The sequence below is a fragment of the Chiloscyllium plagiosum genome, unplaced genomic scaffold (genome assembly GCF_037043375.1).
Source record: "Chiloscyllium plagiosum isolate Xiang-an unplaced genomic scaffold, Cpla_swu_hap1 HiC_scaffold_11, whole genome shotgun sequence".
NCBI lineage: Eukaryota > Metazoa > Chordata > Chondrichthyes > Orectolobiformes > Hemiscylliidae > Chiloscyllium > Chiloscyllium plagiosum.
The window spans coordinates 92312890-92333642 of NW_028270149.1; the positions used below are offsets into that span (position 1 = coordinate 92312890).

General features: G+C 45.8%; 1 long non-coding RNA gene across 1 annotated transcript; it reads right to left on the reverse strand.

Annotated features, from left to right (window-relative positions):
- Nucleotides 1-9628: 9628 nt before the first annotated feature.
- Nucleotides 9629-18935, reverse strand: LOC148148878 (uncharacterized). The gene is made up of 4 exons (XR_015758596.1): nucleotides 18796-18935; nucleotides 13904-14021; nucleotides 12184-12301; nucleotides 9629-10192 (listed from the first exon to the last, which is right to left on the reverse strand). It is a non-coding gene; the product is annotated as an uncharacterized LOC148148878 (long non-coding RNA).
- Between the last annotated feature and the right edge of the window lie 1818 nt (nucleotides 18936-20753).

A 20753-nucleotide genomic window follows, 5' to 3' on the forward strand; every position in this document is an offset into this window, starting at 1 on the left:
ATTAGTTGTAGCTGGAGGTTGGTGGGATGGAAGTTGAGGACCATGGGGTCTATTCTTGTTGTAGTCGGAAGGGTGGGGTTCAAGCACAGAGGTGTGGGAAGTTGAGGAGATTCGGTGGAGCACCATTCTGCAAGCTCGCCACCTCTTCAATGCTATCCGACCGTCTTCATATCTTTGTACTGTCTTGGGATCAGGCTGTGGGTGGCACGGTGGCTTAGTACAGATACTTCACAGTGCCAGGGACCCAGGTTCAATTCTCTCCTCGGGTAACCGCCAATTTGGCGTTTGCATATTTGCCCCGTGGGTGCTCTGGTTTTGTCCTGCAGTCCAAGCATGTGCAGATTACGTGAAACTGGTATGCTAAATTGCCCAAAACTTTTTTTATTAGTCAGCGGAGAATGGGTCTGGTGGGGTTACTCTGTGGTGGGTTGGTGTGGGCTTATTTTGCCAAAAGGCCTGTTTCCAAACTCTAGTGATTCTAATTAGCCAAAGTGCCCTCAGTTCCTTCATCTAGATTATTAACTGCATAATGTGAAAGTTTGTGATCCCAACACTGAGTCTTGTGGAACAATGCTTGTCACTGACTTTCGTCTTGAGAAGGCACATATTATCCTTGCTCTCTGCTGGCTTCTATCGATGCTAGCACGTTGCCTATGACACCATGAGTCCCCTTTTCTCAATAACCTCTCGTGTAGCAATTTGTCAAAATACGTCTTGAGGTTCAGGTAGATAATATCCATTGGTTCTCCTGATCTGCTCAGTGCTTCCTCAAAACATTCTAGTGGGTTTGTCAGGCATGACCGCCCCTTGATGAAACCATGCTAACTCTGCCATATTTTACCAGTTACATCCAAGTATTCAGAAATCGCATCCTTCACAATGGATTTCAGGATCTTATCCACAACTGAGGTTAGGTTAATCAGTCTGTAATTTTCCGTCTTCTGCCTTAATCCCTTGTTACATGGGGTGTCATGTTAGCGATTTGCCAGTCCACTTTGCCCTTTCCTGTTTCTAGTCATTCCTGAAACATCACAACTAACGCTTGCTCTACATCTTCAGCTATCTCCCGTACAAGGCTGAGGTGTAGTCCATCTGGTCCAGATGATCTATCTGCATTCTGGCCATTCAGTTTTCTAACACGTTCTCTTTGGTGATGATCACCATACTCCGTTCTGCCCCTCACCCTGTTGAACTTTTGGGAAATTAATCATGTCTTCCACTGTGAAGACTGACGCAAAGTTCCTCAGCCAGTGCTTTGTACTCCACCACTACCTCTCTGGTATCATTTCCAATGTCTACTTTTGCCTTTCTTTTGAACTTTATATATTTGTAAGTGGCTAGCTTACCCCCTTATTTAATTTTCTCCCTGGTTATACATTTTTTTTGCCCTCTCCTGGTCTTTGTAAGCTTCCCAATCCTTTGGTTTCACACAGTCCTTCGCTACGTTATATACTTCTCTCTTTTGCTTTGATGCTATCCCTGACTTCTCTCATCAGCCATGGTTACCTCATCCTCCCTGTACATGCTTCTTTCTCCTTGCAATGAACATAGAACATAGAACATAGAAGAATACAGCGCAGTACAGGCCCTTTGGCCCTCGATGTTGCGCCGATCCAAGACCACCTAACCTATACTAACCCACTATCCTCCATATACCTATCCAATGCCCGCTTAAATGCCCATAAAGAGGGAGAGTCCACCACTACTACTGGCAGGGCATTCCATGAACTTACGACTCGCTGAGTGAAGAACCTACCCCTAACTTCAGTCCTATATCTACCCCCTATTAATTTAAAGCTATGCCCCCTTGTAATACCCGACTCCATACGCGGGAAAAGGTTCACACTGTCAACCCTATCTAACCCCCTAATCATCTTGTACACCTCAATCAAGTCACCCCTAAACCTTCTTTTCTCTAATGAAAACAGCCCCAAGTGTCTCAGTCTTTCCTCATACGATCTTCCTTCCATACCAGGCAACATCCTGGTAAACCTCCTCTGCACCCGTTCCAGTGCCTCCACATCCTTCCTATAGTATGGCGACCAAAACTGCACACAATATTCCAGATGCGGCCGCACCAGAGTCTTATACAACTGCATCATGACCTCAGGACTCCGGAACTCAATTCCTCTACCAATAAAAGCCAATACGCCATATGCCTTCCTCACCGCACTATTTACTTGTGTGGCAACTTTCAGAGATCTGTGTACATGGATACCAAGATCCCTCTGCTCATCCACACTACCAAGTATCCGACCATTAGCCCAGTACCCCATCTTTTTGTTATTCTTCCCAAAGTGAATCACCTCGCACTTAGCTACATTGAATTCCATTTGCCACCTTTCTGCCCAGCTCTGCAGCTTCTCTATATCCTGCTGTAACCTGCCACATCCTTCCTCACTGTCAACAACTCCTCCGACTGAATATCTACTGTGTCTCCAAAATTACTCTTAGAGTCTCCTGCCATTGCTGTACTACTGTCTTTTCTGCTAGGCTACTCTCCCAGTCAATTCTACCGAGCTTCTCCCTTCTGCCTCTGCTGTTGCCTTTATTCAGCTGAAGTACTGTTGCCTCTGATTCTATCTTCTGCCTTTCAAATTGCAGAATAAATTCAACCATGTTGTGACTGCTGCTTCCGACACCTTACTTCAACTTAAGCTCCCTTATCTAGTCTGCCCCTTTGCATAACCCTAAAACCAGTATTGCCTGTTCCCTCGTGAACTGCACCACAAGCTACTAAAAAAAAACACCTTGTAGACATTCCACGAATTGCTTTTCTTACAATCCACTACCAATCTGATTTTCCCAGTCCCCCTGCATATTGAAATCCCCCGTGATCACTGTAACCTTGTCTTTCCTACACATCATTTCTATCTCCTGATGTATTTGACGGCCCAGCTCCTCACTACTGTTTGGAGGCCTGTATAAGACTCCAACTGTGGTTGCTTTAACATTGTGTTTCCTCAATTGTACCCGTGCAGAATCTATACCATCTGACCTTATGTTATTTCTTGCTATTGATTTAATTTCATTTCTTACTAATAAGGCAACCCCACCTCGTCTGCCCAGCTGCGTATCTTTTGGATAGAGTGCACATCCTTGAATATTTATCTCCCAATCCTGATCCCCTTGCAGCCATGTCTCCGTGATGCCCATCAAGTCATACCTGCCAATTTCGATCTGGGTCAGGAATTCAATTACCCTATTCCTTATACTGCATGCAATCAGATATAACACTGACAGTCCTGTATTAATCAACCCTCTTCTCATGGTCATTTATTTTTCAGTGTGCTTGAAGTTTCTTTGTTAATCATTTCGAGATACTCTATCCGATTAATGTCAGTGCTGGAGATTTTAATACTATATCCTGAATTCTGGACTCTTACCTCCTCTTTTAATTCAGCTTTTATAATTACCCCGTAACTGATTCACGTTTCTCCACCCCCACCACCACCACCACTCCTATTCCATTTACATCCCTGTCTACCACCCTAGTTATGCGATTCATTCGGACTCTGGTCCCAGCATGGATACGATGAAGGCTGTCCCATCAGAACAGGTCCTTTCTTCCCCCGAAATGAAATGTGTTTATTGAACACAAACTAGACAGACTAAATGATTTTCTGGACAAACCAAAATATGAAATGTACAAAGAGATAAGATTGTTAAAATACACTCATTATATCGAGCTATATGAAGTGAAGTGTGGATTACGAAACCATGGAAGTGGTGTGCAAACTTTTTCAGTCATTACTTGACCCACAACTGAGATGCTGATATCCCCTCTGTCAGTGATCCCTCTCACTGAGAGTCTCTGGCCCAGTCTATCGCACAGTGTCGCAGTGGGTTATCAGTTTCTGCTATTGTTGGCTCAGTCTATTTCAATTAATCCACCGTCTCTTTGGATCCAGTCAATTGGTCTGTTGGATTCTGTTTAGCTGTCAGCCATTCAACTCTGTGATATTATAGGAGATAAATGATCTGGGATCACAACAATTATCAGCATGGGTGTCACAGGGTATGGCTCCCAGATAAAGAGCTTGCGCTTCAGGGGAATTTCCATATAAAACTCCTATCAAGCTGGTTCAGTGAAGGACACAGAGCACAATCATCCATTATCTCTTGCTGTTCTCTGGAATACAGCGGCCTCAAAATATCTGATCAAACAAAATAGTTTGAAATTCGAACAGTCGGGAGGACATTCACCTGATGATATTGTAATCAGGATTTAATAAACAGTTGCCACACACAAAATGTGGATTTGCCTGATAGCAACTCCTCCCAATTAACACCTCTAGTTCCTGCCTGATACTGACATAACTTGCCTTACCCCAATTCCATAGCATCTCATAAGGTCCTGACTTATACATGTTCTTAGCTATCTTAAAACTGAAGGAGTTTTAAAAATGTTTCCAAACTACTGTCCCCCTGAAATGTCAGTCACCTGTCCAGGCTCAGTAGCCAATACAGGGTCCAGTATGGCCCTTCCTGTAATGGACTATCCACATACCGTTTCTCGTAACCCGCTTGAATGCACCAAACAAATTCTGCCCCGTCTAAGCCACTTGCTCTAAGGGAGTCCCAGTCAATGTTGGGGATGTTGAAGTCACTCACTCTGACAACTTTGCTTTTATTACACCTTTCCATAACTGGCCCACACATTTGTTCTCAAAGTCTCAGTGGCTGTTAGGTTAGGTTAATCAGTCTGTAATTTTCCGTCTCCTGCCTTAATCTCTTGTTAAACGGGATGTCACGTTAGCGATTTTCCAGTCCACTTTGCCCTTTCCTGATTCTAGTTATTCCTGAAAGATCACAACTAACGCTTGCACTACATCATCAGCTATCTCCCCTACAAGGCTGGGTGTAGTCCATCTGGTCCAGATGATTTATCTGCATTCTGACCATTCAGTTTTCTAACACGTTCTCTTTGGTGATGACCACCATATTCCGTTCTCCATACTCAGTCCATTTTGCACTATCCTGATTCTAGTCATTCCTGAAAGATCACAACTAACGCTTGCACTATATCTTCAGCTATCTCCCTTACAAGGCTGGGGTGTAGTCCATCTGGTCCAGATTATTTATCTGCATTCTGGCCATTCAGTTTTCTAACACCTTTTCTTTAGTGATGACCACCATACTCCGTTCTTCCTCTGTGCTAAACACTCCCTGTGTGAAAACCTTCCTCCTCATGTCACTTTTACTTCCTTTCCTAATGACTTGAAATATGTGTCGAATCGTTCTTGATCCTATCAGGCGTAGGAGCATTTCCACTCCTTTATTTCCGCTGTCTAAACCCCTCATCACTTAGAAAGCTTCAACCAGGCGATTTATCAGCCTTCGGTTCTCCAAGGAGAACTGTCCCAACTTTCCAATACACCTTTGTTGCTGACATTCCTCATATACCGCACCATTCCCATCAATCTGTTCAGCGCTGCCTCCACTCATTCCATGTCCCTGCTTCCTAAACCTTCACACCCAGAACTGTGTGAACATCCAGATGGTGCATTTATTCAGCGTGGGATTGTGTGGGTGCTGTACCATGTTCACTACAATGGCACTCTCGTCCCAAACTCAAACTTACTTCAAAGAGTCCAACCTCATGAAGGGCATTTTTTTAAAAAAAAAATCGAACAGCTTACAGGGCGACCTGGCAAAAGTGAAATCAAATGACCAAGGCTCGTTGGCAATTTGAAGCAAGGGTCTCTCACATGCCAGTTCGGGGAATGTCACGCCCCAAGACAAACGAGCCGGTGACACTTTTACATTTCCAACAGCAAACCAGATGAGAGCCGCTTAGAGCCAACTACATCCCACCTTGCTTCAGGAATTCTAAGTAGCAAAGTGTTTCAATAACATCTCCTTCTCATTATGTCTCCCTGCACACGGGATAGTACTGTTTATCCCTTCCCCTTGAAGTGAGCTGTATCCATTGGTGAAGTATTCAGCCATTTCCCTCCACTTGCAGCCGGTGCTGTACTGGAATCACTTAGGAATTAGAATCGGATTGGTCCACATAAACACCAAAAACAATAATGATAATTCTGACAAATGAGAATCTAATCATATCCCAGTGACATTCATTAGCTTATTGTAACTGGACTCCCTCGTATAATCGTCCAGGGAACAAGTATTTGTGAGAACCGGAACTTGACCAGCTATATAAATACTTTGGCAACAAAAACAAATTCGTGGGTAGGCATTTTATGTGGTTATTAACTCAGCTCTTAAATCCATGAAGCCTGCATGGGGTGATGCAAGGCGCAAATCAGATATGTAACAGATCTTTCTCTCTCCATTTGCCTGGATGGCTGAAGCTTAAATAACATTTAAGGAACTGGACACCCTTCACGATAATGCAGTCACGTAACTGCACCCTAAACAGTAACTGCCATCATTACTCCCTTCACCGCTCAGGCGCAATTGCAGCAGATTGCATCACTTATACAACGCACTGGTGTCACTGAGCCAGGCTTTGTTGACAGAAGCTTCAAAGATCAACAACTGCACCGACGACAAAGACAAGGTGGGAAGATGCATGGAAACGCCATCATTTGCAAGTTACCCTCCAAGGCATATTCCACCATGACTTGGAGAGAGGTATCAGTGATAAACGCATTGATTTGTGAAGCGGACTTGATGGGCATAGTGGTCTACTTTAGCTCTCCATCTTTTATCTTACAAATTTAAAAAATGTTGATTACTATAGTGACCAGACTTGTGCTCAGCCCTTTAGATTTTCCCTCAACTGGCGGTTCTGGTATCATCCCCAGCCAATGGTCAGCAACAGAACATATCCAAAAGCCCTCTCAACTAACTGACCTTGCTGTCGAACAATCTTCAGTGATCTGTGAATGTCCACTCCAACATCGCTTTGTGCTTCTAAACCACTCAGAATCCTCACTGTTATTGTTTCCTCTTCCCAAATTCATTACCACTCATTACTCTGCATTCAATGCCATTCATTATTTTCGCTTTCCACCTGTCTGATACATCTGTCCAGTCCCTGGCAATCTTCGTCATTGTCAACTACTCGACCAATTGTTGCATCGCATTGCAACTTCTAAATTATGACTCCGGCAAATAATTGTAAATTTTGATAAACATCAGAAAATGGTGGAACTCAACTGGAAACAGTCGTCCAAGCATTGTTCATTGCTTAACAGCTGCAGTCATATCAGAATCGAACCCCTCCTGTTATTTATAAACTTGCAGGTGACTCTGCAGTTTGGTTTCCTGAGTGGTTACTTCTCACATATCGGAGTGGTGGACGGCCTGTCCGCAGTGTGACTGAGCTAGTGAGTTTACACCTCAGCGGGTAATTGCATCATTTCCTTCAGTCCCCCCATTGCCTTGCCTTCCGGGCGGCGTGGGTATCTTTGCGTCTACAGGTTCATGCTGCTCATTTGAGTCAGTGGAGCATGTGCAGAGGCTGGCTGTTTAAAGGAACACTGACCTTCTCTGCTGTTGTCATTTAAAGGGATGGAGACATTGCGTGTGTGAGAGACTGATGTTAACCTGGAGAGCAGGTAAATCAGATCCTGAGCAGACACTAATAATATAGATAGTTAGACACAGTTCTCAGTTCTTCCTGCAATCTTACTGCAATAATGACAGAGATAAACTTTTTTTACAGCGAAAGGGTTCACAGATGGGAAATTCAGACTTTAAATCGATCTGAGAGTCACCCAATTCACCTAATATGGAAGGGGAAAACAGCAATCCCAGCCCAGAGAAATCATTCCCATGCTGTGTCAGTGGTCGAGGATTTAACCGGTCATGTGATCTGGGAAGACACCAATATGACAGTACCAGGGTGAAGCTGTGTAAATGTGGGGACTGTGGGAAGGTATTTACTTTCCCCTCCCATCGGGACACTCACCGACAGTCACACTGGGGAGAGGTCAGTCATCTGCCCCACGTATAGGAAGGGATTTATTCGATCTTACAATCTGCTGATGCACCGGAGAGGGCACAGAGGATTGAAACCCTTCACCTGCTCCATATGTGAGAAAGGGTTCATTCAAATCTCCCAACAGTGGAGACATCAGTGCATTCCCATTGGGGAGAGGCCATTCACCTGCTCCGTGTGTGGGAAAGGATTCAGTCAGTCCTCTGACCTGCTGAAACACCAGTGAGCCCACTCTGGGGAAAGGCCATTCACTTGTTCCCAGTGTATGGTGAGATTCACTCAAATGCCTCACCCGCTGAGAGCCCAGTGACCCCACACAGGGAAGAGGCCATTCAGATGGTCAGTGTGTTAGAAGGGATTCAGTGATTCATCCCGCCTGCTGAGACCCCAGCGGGTTCACACTTGGTCGGAGCTATTTACCTCTCCATGTGACAAGGGATTTACTGAGTCTTCACTACGACTGAAGGGAAGTGGTCATCCACCTGCCCCGTGTGGGGTAGAGTTCAGACATCACTGCAGGACTCTGATTCTGCAGTTATTGTTCATCAGAGTCAGGACTGGACCTTGTACAAGATGAAAATGTTGGAGTATTGATGTTTGGATTGTTAATGACATTAACTGGGCTAGTGTTGACTAAATTTATAATCACTATATTCTGAACCTCAGGATGTCTCTCTGAGCAATAAGTCTCCACAAACAGCAATGTGACAATGAACAGGGATTTAAATTATGATTGTAGCACTGCCGCTTCACAGCACCAGGTACATGGTTGGAGTCCAGCCTTGGTAGACTGCCTGCGTAAAGTTTGCACATTCCCCTATGATAGTGTGGGCCCCCTCCAGGTGCTCTGGTTTCCTCCCACAGTCCAATGATATGGTTAGGTGGATCAGTGGTACTAAATTGCACAATGTTCAGAAATGTGCAGACTAGGTGGATCATCCATAAGAAATGCAGAGTCACAGGATGGAGTGCTCTGGATGGTAGGTTCTTCGGATAGTAGGTGGGATTTGATGGGCCATTGCTTTCCTTCCACACTGTTGGGATTCTATTCCATGATTGAGAATAAAGGCTACACAGTGGGGTGTCCTTAGAGATATAGGTGGGCACCGCAGGGGATACAGTGCTTTATCTCCATCGCTGCCCCCTCACCCCCAACTCTACTTTGATTTAGTCCTTTCCCACGCTGTCACTTGTATTGGTTTGCTTTGCCTGTATAGGCTTTCTTTGGTTACACGGGTGTTTACTGCTGGTGATTATATATTAAGCAAAGGCATAACGACGGAATGATGATTTTGATGGTGGGACAGTTGCCCAGCTGTTGTGATAACACTTCTGGGTAGGAGAAATGGGGAAAAAATTAACGCTTCACAGCTCACAGAACGAGAACTGAAAAGCAGTTAAATCAAACCAAAGGTTCAGATAGGGAAGGAATATTTCCCTGGAGTTTGAGTAACTGGAAAGTGATGGCGTCCGGGAGTAGACAGGATTTTGTTTTACAGGGCGTTTGAAATTTTTGAAACTGTTATATTCAGATAGTTTCGTTTATTTTCTTTAATTTTAATTATTGTGGAATAAACATCTACAATATTTTAAAACCAAATTCACAAACCTTCTGTTAAAGACAAAAGTTAAATAAAATCCACTAAACCATCCCTCACTGAAAACTGATGTGGAAGTGCAATCTCCTGGAGAATCCCTGCCCTGCCCACTTCTTCCTATCTCGGCTCAATGGCTACATACATTCCTGGGAGAGAGCAGCAGGAGGAGACCGTTCGGCCTTTCGATCCTGCTCCACCATCCAGCTCAGTCTCCTGTTCCTGCTGTGCTCCAATCCCCTTTCATGACATTATCTCGAGGAACTATATCTAAGTCCTCCTGCCTTTTGTTCCAGTGATACTGTGTTACTGTGTGGGTGTAGGCAGGGGTAATGTGATGGTTCTGCCTCCTGGAGGATGCAGTCAGCATCCCTCATCATCCTGCAATAACATCAACTGGGTTTCAGCAACTCGAGATAGAAACTATTTCCAGGATATGGGCATCACTGGCTCAGACCGTTTATTTCCCATCTCTAAATAAGCTTTAGATGATGGTAGTGAGCTGCTGTCTTGAACGATTCGCAGTCCATTTGGTGCAGATAGACCGACAATGCTGTGAGGGAGAGTATTGCAGGATTTTGGCCGAGTGATTCTTTATCTTTGGTTCTTCGAATGCTTATTAACATAATAACGATCTGCACATGATTTTGAGATTTCAGTCTGCAAATATTCACCACCTATCACCCTGTATAAAGGATTAAATACAGATTAGAAATTCAGAACAGACAATTCTCGTTTCTCTGTAATATCTTTTTCCCATTTCTCCAAAGCTGTAACCCTCCAGCCCACATACTCTCTTCCACCATTCTGCCTCTGCTGTCTCTAATGTATCTCCTCCCCATTCTCATGGAGTTACCGGTAAACAGATCCATGCCACCACTTCCTGTCCCTGGTTAGACTCTGCAACCTTTCTGGGTTCACTTCCTTTCCCTTCAGTTGCTGTAGTTCAATAATGTAACAGCAGAATGAAACAAAAGGAAACAGAAAGGGAGGTGGCAGATCCTGGACAGAAGAGGAACCTTCAGTCTGGGAGAATAGGTCAGTGTCCATACATTTGCAGGTTAGGCATTAGCCATGGGAAACTCAGGGTTACTGGAATGGGTGGGTCTGAATGGGATTCTCATCAAAGGGTTGGTGTGGAATCGATGGATGAATACCCTGTTTCTGCACTATAGGGACCCTATTCTGTTTTCATGAGGAAGAATGTACCTATCTCGATATGATTTGAATTTATGGAATTCCCAATTTAAAATGCAGTGCATGCCAGGACAATGAAAAAATTTAATGAAGAGATACAGATGCTTAATTTGCAAAGCGTTGAAGGGTGAGAAGAGCAGGCGGAAAAATCCAGCTGAGACCGAGGTGAGCTCCATCATCACCGTATGAAATGGTGGAGCTGGTTTGAAGGGCTGCATTGCCTCTCCTGTGCCCAGTGCTTATCTTCTTACGGTAATAACTGGAAAGCTGAATCCAAAACTCACCATCTTCACCAAAAGAGATTTTCAGAAAATGCAGGATAGTCAGGTGAGTTAGCGTTCCAAACTTAGATGCTGAGAAAGCGTGCAGGAGACAATGATTTAGCAATTTTACACTCAGGGGAGGCAGTGATTTATGGTCCGAGACTGTGCAGTACATTCACACCGTCCAGAATACTCTGTTGTGATTTTCTAACCTATACTTTATTACAAAGCCAAGGTCTCTGATAATGAAAACCAAAACACTCAGGAAACATCGCCTCATCTCGTAATCTGAAAGAAGATTTGTGATAAGTCTGTTTGAATTTAGAACAAGATGGAAAGCGGGAAGATTAAATCCAATCCCAAGACCCTGTGCTTAAACAAAGGAGACTACAATAGAATGAGGTAGGAATTGGCTAATGCAGACTGGAAGCAAAGACTTTACGGTGGGACAGTTGACAGACACTGGAGAAATATCAAAGCATTTATTTCAAACTGCTCAGCAATAATATATGCAAGTGAAAAGGGAGGACTGTAGGAAAAGTAATAATCTGCCATGGGTGGCTAAGGAAATAAGGGAGTATATCAACTCGAAATAGAAGGCATACAAATTGGCAAAGACCAACGAGAAAATAGGAATTAAGAAAAAACTTTAAAGATCAACAGAAAGCTTTATGGAATTGGGGATTGACAGTGATGAATAGCTATCCACAGGGTCAGACTAGCAGTTTACACTGCTAGAGGGGAACCTATTGTAGGGGAAATATATGACCTCTGTAATTGTTGAAGTACTTAACTGAAGAAGTCTGTCACCGTAGAGATTCTCCTGCTAAGTTAAAAATCACGCCGTGCTCTGAAAGCTAGTGCTTCCAAATAAACCTGTTAGACTGTAACCTTGTGTTGTGTGATTTATAACTTTGTCCACCCCACTCCACCACTGGCTCCTCCACATCAGTATCCTGACAGACAACCCCACTGAAACTGAAGCGCCTGTCAGGTACTTGAGTGAGCCAGAGGGGTGTTGGGGAGGGGTGTGTTGTTTAAACACAAAGTGCTGAATTGAACTAGACTTTTTAAACTGCCGTTACCATGTAGATAATCCTGATAAACAGCTTCCAATCAAAGCCACAAACCACGCTAACATGGACTTGGCTTTGTCTCAGTAATTTTTCCAATCACACTGACATTTGAAATATTCGCCCACGGACAGAATACACACCTTTCCATCCAGATGAAAAGACCAATGATATTCAGATCTGCATGGATCAAGTAACTATCAGATCTGAACATGAAGTTCAATTTGAATTTCTCATCCGCAAATCCACCCTTTCAGTATCCTACAACAGAGAAAACAACTCAACACGTTAATACAGGATGGAACTTCATAAGACAATGATAGTATTAAATTGTAGTTTTCTTGCTCCCTCAAAGATTTAAATCTCAGTCTCACAATTTTTCTCTGTTAACTGAAGACCAAACCAATCTCCTCACTTCTTTCCTCCACACAGAGTTCTCACACTCTCTCTCCTCTCTTTGAATTCAGTTTCCTAGCTCCTGTTTGCAGACTAAGAAACAACTCAAATGAGTCTGACTTGCAGGCTCCCGGGTGTTGTGAATCCTCCCCCCATCAACCCCCCCCCCCCCAATCTTAGGGTTTCCTTCCCGGTCAGAACCACGTTGGGGAAAAATCAATCTGGAACCTCTTATCGGTGTTCCCCACCCCACCCTCTGATGAGAACCACTGGCCAAATCATATCTGGTTGAACTATAATGAACCGAATTAGAACTCCAAACGCAGCCCTATCCTTGACTCTTTCCATAATAATCATGAATCTTCACAAGAATTCTGATAACTTTCTGCAAATTGCTCCCCCATTGAGACTTCGACGACTTGTCACGATACCAGGTGAGGGGCCATTCCCCTGGGTCCTGTTCTCAGAGGGAGGAAGGGAATCTGCCAATGACAGATTAATCCCACACATGCACAGCCTCCCTCCCTGGCACTGACCCGTACTGCACAAGCGCCAAGAATTGGCCAGCACTTTGCCCGTGCACTGGTCTCCCCTCCGACAGCATATGCTCCAGATCACACAGGAGGCTGGGTGGTTGACAGCAGCTGCTGCCGCCTAATAGAGTGGAGGTGGCGGGGCTGGACGACGAGGACAATGGGATTGTAAACAATGAACGAATGTGGAGGACACTAGGTGATGGGCAGGTCAGTAAGGGACAGGATCAGTGCAGCAGCAGGAGGGGATCCTAGGCAAACTGAGCAATGGGAGAGTCTTAAGGAGAGAAACGACAGGAAGGTTCTGTTCGGAAGCAGGGACAGCTGGGAGATAGTATGGCCTGGAGGCTTGGGCATGTTTTCTAATCAGCCTCTTCAAAGATGCTGTTACTCAACTCTGAACCCGATCCTCCTGATCCAGAGGTAAGGACACTTCCACCATTTCCTGGTGGGCTAGTGGAAAGAAGGGAAGATTTTCTCAATCTCACTCACCTGGAAACTCCATGAGCTCCTCCCACTTATTGTCTACGGTGGGGATGGAGGAGACAGAGCAGATGGGAGTGGGTGAGGGATATAAGAACTGCTTTTCAAATGGAACTAACCCGTGTTGGTGATATTAATAAGAGTCAATGCACAGTCACTGACACAAAGCTGGTGTATGTGAACTTTATCGAGAATATTAACACCGATAACCTAGTAACACCTGCGCAGACACCAATGTACAGAGTTAAGTCCTGTATATTAATAACAGCTTTGGGCGTAGAAAATCATGTCTCATGAACTGGACTGAGTTTACTGAAGCAGTAACAAAGAGGATTGCTAAGCGACGAGCAGTGGACATGATCGACATGGACCTAAGTAATGCATTCAACAAGGTTCCTCATGGAAGACTGGTTAGCAATGTTAGATCTCATAGAATACAGGGAGAACTCACCACTTGAATGCAGAACTGGATCAAAGGTAGAAGACACAGGGTGGTGCCGGAGGAATGCTTTTCAGGCTGGAGGCCTGTGACCAGTGGAGTGCCACAGGGATCGGTGCTGGATCCACTACTTTTCGTCATTTATATCAATGATTTGAATGTGAACATAAGAGGTATTGTTAGTAAGTTTGCAGATGACACCAAAATTGGAGGTATGATGGAAAGTGAAAAAGGTTACCTCAAAAGTACAAGGGGATCTCAATCAGATAGAATATAGAACATAGAAAAATACAGCGCAGAACAGGCCCTTCGGCCCTCGATGTTGCGCCGACCTGTGGACTTTTCTCAACTCGTCCCCCTACACTATCCCAAAATCATCCATGAGAGCTTACCTAAGGATTGTTTAAATCTCCCTAATGTGGCTAAGGTGACGACCTTAGCAGGTAGGATAGTGAAGACAACAGTTGATCTGCTTTCCTTTACTGGTCAGAGAATTGAGTTTTGGGTTCGGAGGTCATATTGCGGCTGTACAGGACATTGATTAGGCAACATTTGGAACATGACATGCAATTCTGGTCTCCTTCCGATCGGAAGGATGTTCTCAAACTTGAAAGGGATCAGAAAATAATTACAAGGATATTGCCAGTGTTGGATAGGATATTTTCGCTGGGGCATCGGAGGCTGAGAGGTGACCTTATAGAGATTAAAATAATCAGGACAGACATGGGTAGGATAAATAGCCAAGGTCTTTTCCCTGTGATTGGGGAGTACAGAACTAGGGGATAGGGACAGGGGCTGGGCAGAGGGTGTGGGGTTAGAGAGGGGTGGCACAGAAACGGGTGGGGGGAGAGAAGAGGGGAACAGACGGGGGGACATGCAGGGGGAAACAGAGGGGGGAAACGGGAGTGGGAGGGGTAACAAAGAGACGGGGGAACAGAGAGAGGGAGAACGGAGAGGGGGAAGAGAGGTGGGAAAGGAGAGTGGGAAACAGAGATGTGGAACACAGAGAGAGAGGACACAGAGAGAGGGGGGACACTGTTATTTTATAGATCTACAACTCCATCCTGTTCCTGTTTTCTCCTCCTCACCTTCAATCCCTCTGAAGGGCTCAGAACAATTGCATAGTTCCTGGAAAGTAGAGTTTCAGGGAGAACAGATGCTGATGGTGGCATTGGGACGCTGACCTTTATTGGTCTGTGCACTGATCAATAAAGGGACCCGGGTTCGATTCCACTCTGCGTGGTGATTGCATTTCTCCCTCTATGTGTCTCCGTGGTGTTCCTCTGGGTGCTGTGGTTTCCTCCCACAATCCAAAGTCGTGCGAGTTAGGGGGATTAGCTGTGGAAAAATGCTTGGTTACATAGTTCAGGTGGGATGCTCTTCCGATGTTTGGTATGGCATCATGGGCCGAATGGCCTGCTTCCAAACTGTAGGGATTATGTCACTGAGTACCGGAGTTAGGAGATCATGCTGTGGCTGTATAGGGTATTGGTGAGGCCAGTTTCAGAATACTGCATTCAATTGTCGTCTCCCTCATTTCGGAAAGATGTTTCCAGGATAGGATACAACCTCATAATGGTAGGTTCCTGGGAAGTGCTGACGAAAAAATAGACCATGCAGTGTGGGTTGTTAGATCTTTGGAAGTGGTGTTAAATGTAGACAGGGTCGAGTTTAGAGTGGTGTTGGAAAAGCACAGGTTAGGCAGCATCCAAGGAGCAGGAAAATCGACGTTTTGGGCAAAAGCCCTTTATAAGTAATAGAGGTAGGGTGCCTGCAGAGTGGAGAGATAAATGAGAGGGAGTGGGGGTGTGGAGAAAGTAGCATAGAGCACAATAGGTAAATGGGGGTGGGGATGTAGATTAATAGGCCCGAGAGGAGGGTGGGGGAAGGTAGCAAAGAGTACAATAGGAGACTGGGGGGTGGGGATGGATGCAATAGGTTAGAGAGGAGGGTCAGGTAGAAAGGAAGATAGGCAGGTAGGACAGGTCATGAGGGCGGTGCTGAGTTGGAAGACTGGAACTGGCTGAAGGGAAAATGAGGAAACTGGTGAAATCCACATTGATACCATGGGGTTGAAGTGTTCCGAGGTAGAAGATGAGGCGTTCTTCCTCCAGGCGTCAGGTGGTAAGGGAGCAGAGGTGGAGGAGGCGCAGGACCTGCGTGTCCTCAGCAGAGTGAGTGGAAGGGTTGAAATGTTGGGCAACAGGGCGGTGCGGTTGATCAGTGCGGGTGTCCCGGAGATGTTCTCTAAAGTGCTCTGCTAGGAAGCATCCTGTCTCCCCAATGTAGTGGAGACTGCATCAGGAGCAACGGATACAATAAATGATATAGGTAGATGTGCAGGTGAAAGTTTGATGGATGTGGAAGGGTCCTTTGAGGACTTGGATGGAGATGAGGGAGGAGATTTGGGCGCAGGTTATGCAAGTCCTGCAGTGGTAGGGGAAGGTACCAGGATGGGAGGGTGCGTTGTAGGGGGGCGTGGACCTGACCAGGTAGTCACGGAGGGAACGGTCTTTGCGGAAAGTGGAAATGGGTGGGGGGGGGGGGGTTCTGTCCTTGTTACGGTTGGAGGGTTGGGATTTGAGGGCAGAGGTGCAGGATGTGGACGAGATGCATTGGAGGGCATCTTTAAACATGTGGGAAGGGAAATTGCGGTCGCTAAAGGAGGCGGCCATCTGGTGTGTTCTGTGATGGAACTGGTCCTCATGGGAGCAGATACGGCGAAGGTGGAGGAATTGGGAATACGGGATGGTATTTTTGCAGGAGGTAAAGTGGGAAGAGGTATAATCCAGGTAGCTGTGGGAGTCGGTGGGTTTGTAAAATGTGTCAGTGTCAAGTCGGTTGTCATTAATGGAGATGGATATGTCCAGGAAGGGGAAGGTGGTGTCAGAGATGGTCCAGGTGAATTTAAGATCGGATGGCAATGTGTTGGTGAAGTTGATTAACTGCCCAATATCCTCGCGGGAGCAGGAGTTGGTGCCAATGCAGTCATCAATGTAACGGAGGAAGAGGTGGGTAGTGGTGCCAGTGTAATTACAGTAGATTGACTGTTCTACGTAGCCAACAAAGACAGGCATAGCTGGAGCCCATACGTGTGCAAATGTCTACCCTTTTGGTCTGGAGGAAGTGGGAGGAATCAAAGGAGAAATTGTTAAGGGTGAGGACCAGTTCAGCCAAATGAAAGAGTGTCGGTGGAAGGATACTGTTGGGGACGTCGGGAGAGGAAGAAATGGAGGGCTTGGAGGCCCTGGTCATGGCGGATGTAGATGTAGATGGATTGGATTTCCATGTTGAAGATGAGGCATTGGGAGTCAGGGAAACAGAAGTCTTGGAGGTACACTAGGGCATGGGTGGTATCTCGAACATATGTGGCAAGTTCCAGGGGTGAGGACAGTGTCAAGGTAAGTGGAGATTAGTTCGGCAGGGCAAGAGCATTCTGAGACAATGGGTCAGCCAGGGTGGTCAGGCTTGTGGATCTTGGCAAGGAGGTAGAACATGATGTGATGAGGTTCTGTATGGGCTTGGATTTGATGGTTTGGTGATGGGGGGTGGGGGTCATGGTCGAGTGGTTGGTAGGAGGAGGTGTCTTCAAGTTGGCCCCTGGCTTCAGCGGTGTAGCGGTCAGTGCGCCAGACTACCACTGCACCCCTTTATCTGCTGGTTTGATAGTGAGGTTGGGATTGGAGCAGAGGGATGGGAGGTTGCGTGTTGTGAGGGTGAGAGGTTGGAATGGGGAAGGGGGGTAGACAGGTTGAGGTGGTTAATGTCCTAGCTGCAGTTGGAAATGAAGAGGTCGAGGGTGGGTAATAGGCCAACATGGAGTGTCCAGGTAAATGGAGTGTGCTGGAGACAGACGAAGGGGTCCATGGAAGGTGGGTGGGTGGGAGTCCTGATTGTAAAAGTAAGCTCAGAGACGGCGGAAGAAGTGTTCGACGTCTCGGCTTGTAATAAATTCATTGATGCATGGACGGAGGGGGAAAAGGTGAGGATGTATACAGATCAGTGAGGTGGTGTTTGGTATGCTAGCTGTTACTGGGCAGTGTATTGAGTATAAGAGTTGGGAGATCATGTTTCAGCTGTACAGTGTATTAGCTCGGCCACTTTTGGAATTCCCAGACTGCTTTCACTTCCAATCTCCCTGCTATAGGATGGATGTTGGGAAACTTGAAAGAGTTCAGAAAAGATTTACAACGGTGTTGCCAGGATTGGAACATTTGAACCATAGGGAGGGGCTGAGGATATTTTCCTTGTAGCAGTGGACGCTGTGGGATAGCATTACAGACCTTTATAAGATTGTGAGGAGCAATGACAGGGTGACTCGTCATAGTTTCTTTATTCCCAGGGTAGGGGAGTCCAAAAGCAGAGGGCATAGGTTTAACGAGAGAGGAGAAAGACTTCAAGGGGACCGTATGGACAACTTGCTCCACACAGACCAAGGTTGGTGCATGTATAGAATGGGCTGGTTGGCATGGACGAGTAGAACTGAAGGGTCTGTTTCCATTATATACATCTCGGAGTCTGTTTTGCTGAACTTGAAGAGTTTCAGAAAATATCTACAACGTTGTTGTTAGGATTATGGAGTTAAAGGGAGAGGTTGACTAGGCTGGGGCTTTTTTTTAAAATTAGCTTACTTACAGTGTGGAAGTACGCCCTTCGGCCCAAGACATCAATACCAACCCATTCCCCTAACACTATTTAGCATGGCCAATTCACTTAACCTGCACATTTCTGGACTGTGGGTGGAAACTGGAGCACACAGAGTAAACACACACAGACACGGGGAGAATATGCAAACTCCACAGTTTGTTGCCTGAGGCGGGAATTGAACCCGGGTTTCTAGCGCTGTGAGGCAGCAGAGCTAACATCTGTGGCAACCTGTGGCGCTTCAGAGACTGCAGGATTACCTTATAGAGGAGCTTCACCTTCTCCTTGTCTCACATCGCTCTGTTTACACCCAACTCCAAAACACTCTCATTGAGTCAAGCAGCACTCACAGTGCTGCCCTGTCATTTCCATCGTCTGTTCACACCGACACTGCCCTCAGCCTCCTGTATAGCAAGTCAGGCAGCATCGGAGGAGCTGGAAAGTTGACTCAGGACCCTTTGTCAGTCCTGATGAATAGTCTTGACCCGAAACGTTGACTTTCCAACCCCATCGTATTCATGCTGGTCATCTAGCATCTATTTATTCGAGTTCCACGTTCTGGTACTCAGCTTGTAATCGATATTGTAGTGCCTGGTGTGATCATCTCAGCACTTCTTCAAGGATGCAATGATTCCTGCAAATGGCACCATTTCAGATGCTGTCAGACCTGCTGATGATCTCCAGCAAATTTCGTATTTATTGTAGATTTCCACCATTTTGCTGAAGCACTTAGAGAAAGAGAGCTGTCGAGCTCCATATTTTGTTGACTCGGATTCCTGGGATGTCAGGACTGATGAATGAAGAGGAACTCAATTCTTGTTTAATCCTCCCTCCCTTTGGCTTTCTGAGCTGGTGACTACATCACTGATATCCTACCTTGCATTCCCTGACTTGGATCTGACCCATATAAGTTTACACTTTAGTTCACATCTCCCTGCCAGACTAGTTAAAACCTCACCAATGGGACTGGCACAAGGAGATTTCTCCCAGCCCTATCCAGGGGTAGCCGGTCAGGCTTGTACAGGTGCCACCTAATCCAGAAACTGTCCCAATGCCTGAAGATTCTGAACCCTTCTCTGGTACACCATTTCTCTAGCCACACATCCAGTTGATCCACCCTCTTGTCCCTGCTCTCAACGGCACGTGACTATTAAATCCCCTGTCACGATAGCCCTGCCACTCTCATTCCTCCTGTTCTGTGCAGCAGAGTTCTCTGTGGTGTCATGACCCTGGCAGGTGCTGATTTCCCGAGAGGCCACCCTACCCATTCCCGCCCTCTACAGAATCCCAAGCAGTGTACAGTATCTGTTTGAGAGGGGCATAACCACTGGAGACTCCTGCACTCCCTTCCTGAGCCTTTTACTTGATCTGGTGGTCACCCATTCCCTTTCTGCCTGTGTAACCCTCACCTGAAGTGTGACTAACTCACCAAATGTGCTGTCCATAACATTCTCAGTATCGCAGATGCTCCATAGTGAGGCCACTCACAGCTCCACCTCTGACAAGCAGTTTCCCAGTAGCTGCAGATGGACACACTTCCGGCGCACATAGCCGTCAGGGACACTGGAAGCGTCCCTTATTTCCCACATGGTGCAAGTGGAGCACGTCAATGGTGTGGGCGCTACTGTCACAACATCTCTCTTGATTCAGCTAGTTACTCCCTTTAAGAGAATTCAAATGAGCTAGCAATCTTCCTTAACTTCAAACATTTCCATTATAATCAAAAGCCCCGATCTTTACTTAAGCTGATATGTTACATTTTAAAAACTGTTCGAAAATGCTCCGTAGCATCGCTTACAAACTGGCTGCTCCCATTGGGACAATGTGAATTTCTCAATGGCCTGAACTAAAACTGAGTTTCAGCTTCATCTTCTCCTTGTCTCAAATCACTCTGTTTACACCCACCTCCAAAACACTCTCATTGAATCAAGCGGCACTCAGTGCAGCCCTGTCATTTCCATTGTCTGCTCACACCTACACTGCCCTCAGCCTCCTGTACTGTTGCAATGCATCTCAATCGGAGCTCAGGAACAGCATCTCATCTTTTAATTCTGCCCTTTGTATCCCCAGAGTCAACATGGCGCAGTTTCTAAATGAATGGACAGTTGTCAGAATCTGGAACATTCCACCTGAAAAGGTGCTGGAATTTGAGTCCATGAGGAATTTTAATGGGTAGTTTTCAGGGATTTGAAAATAAGGGGTTTACAGGTTAACATCA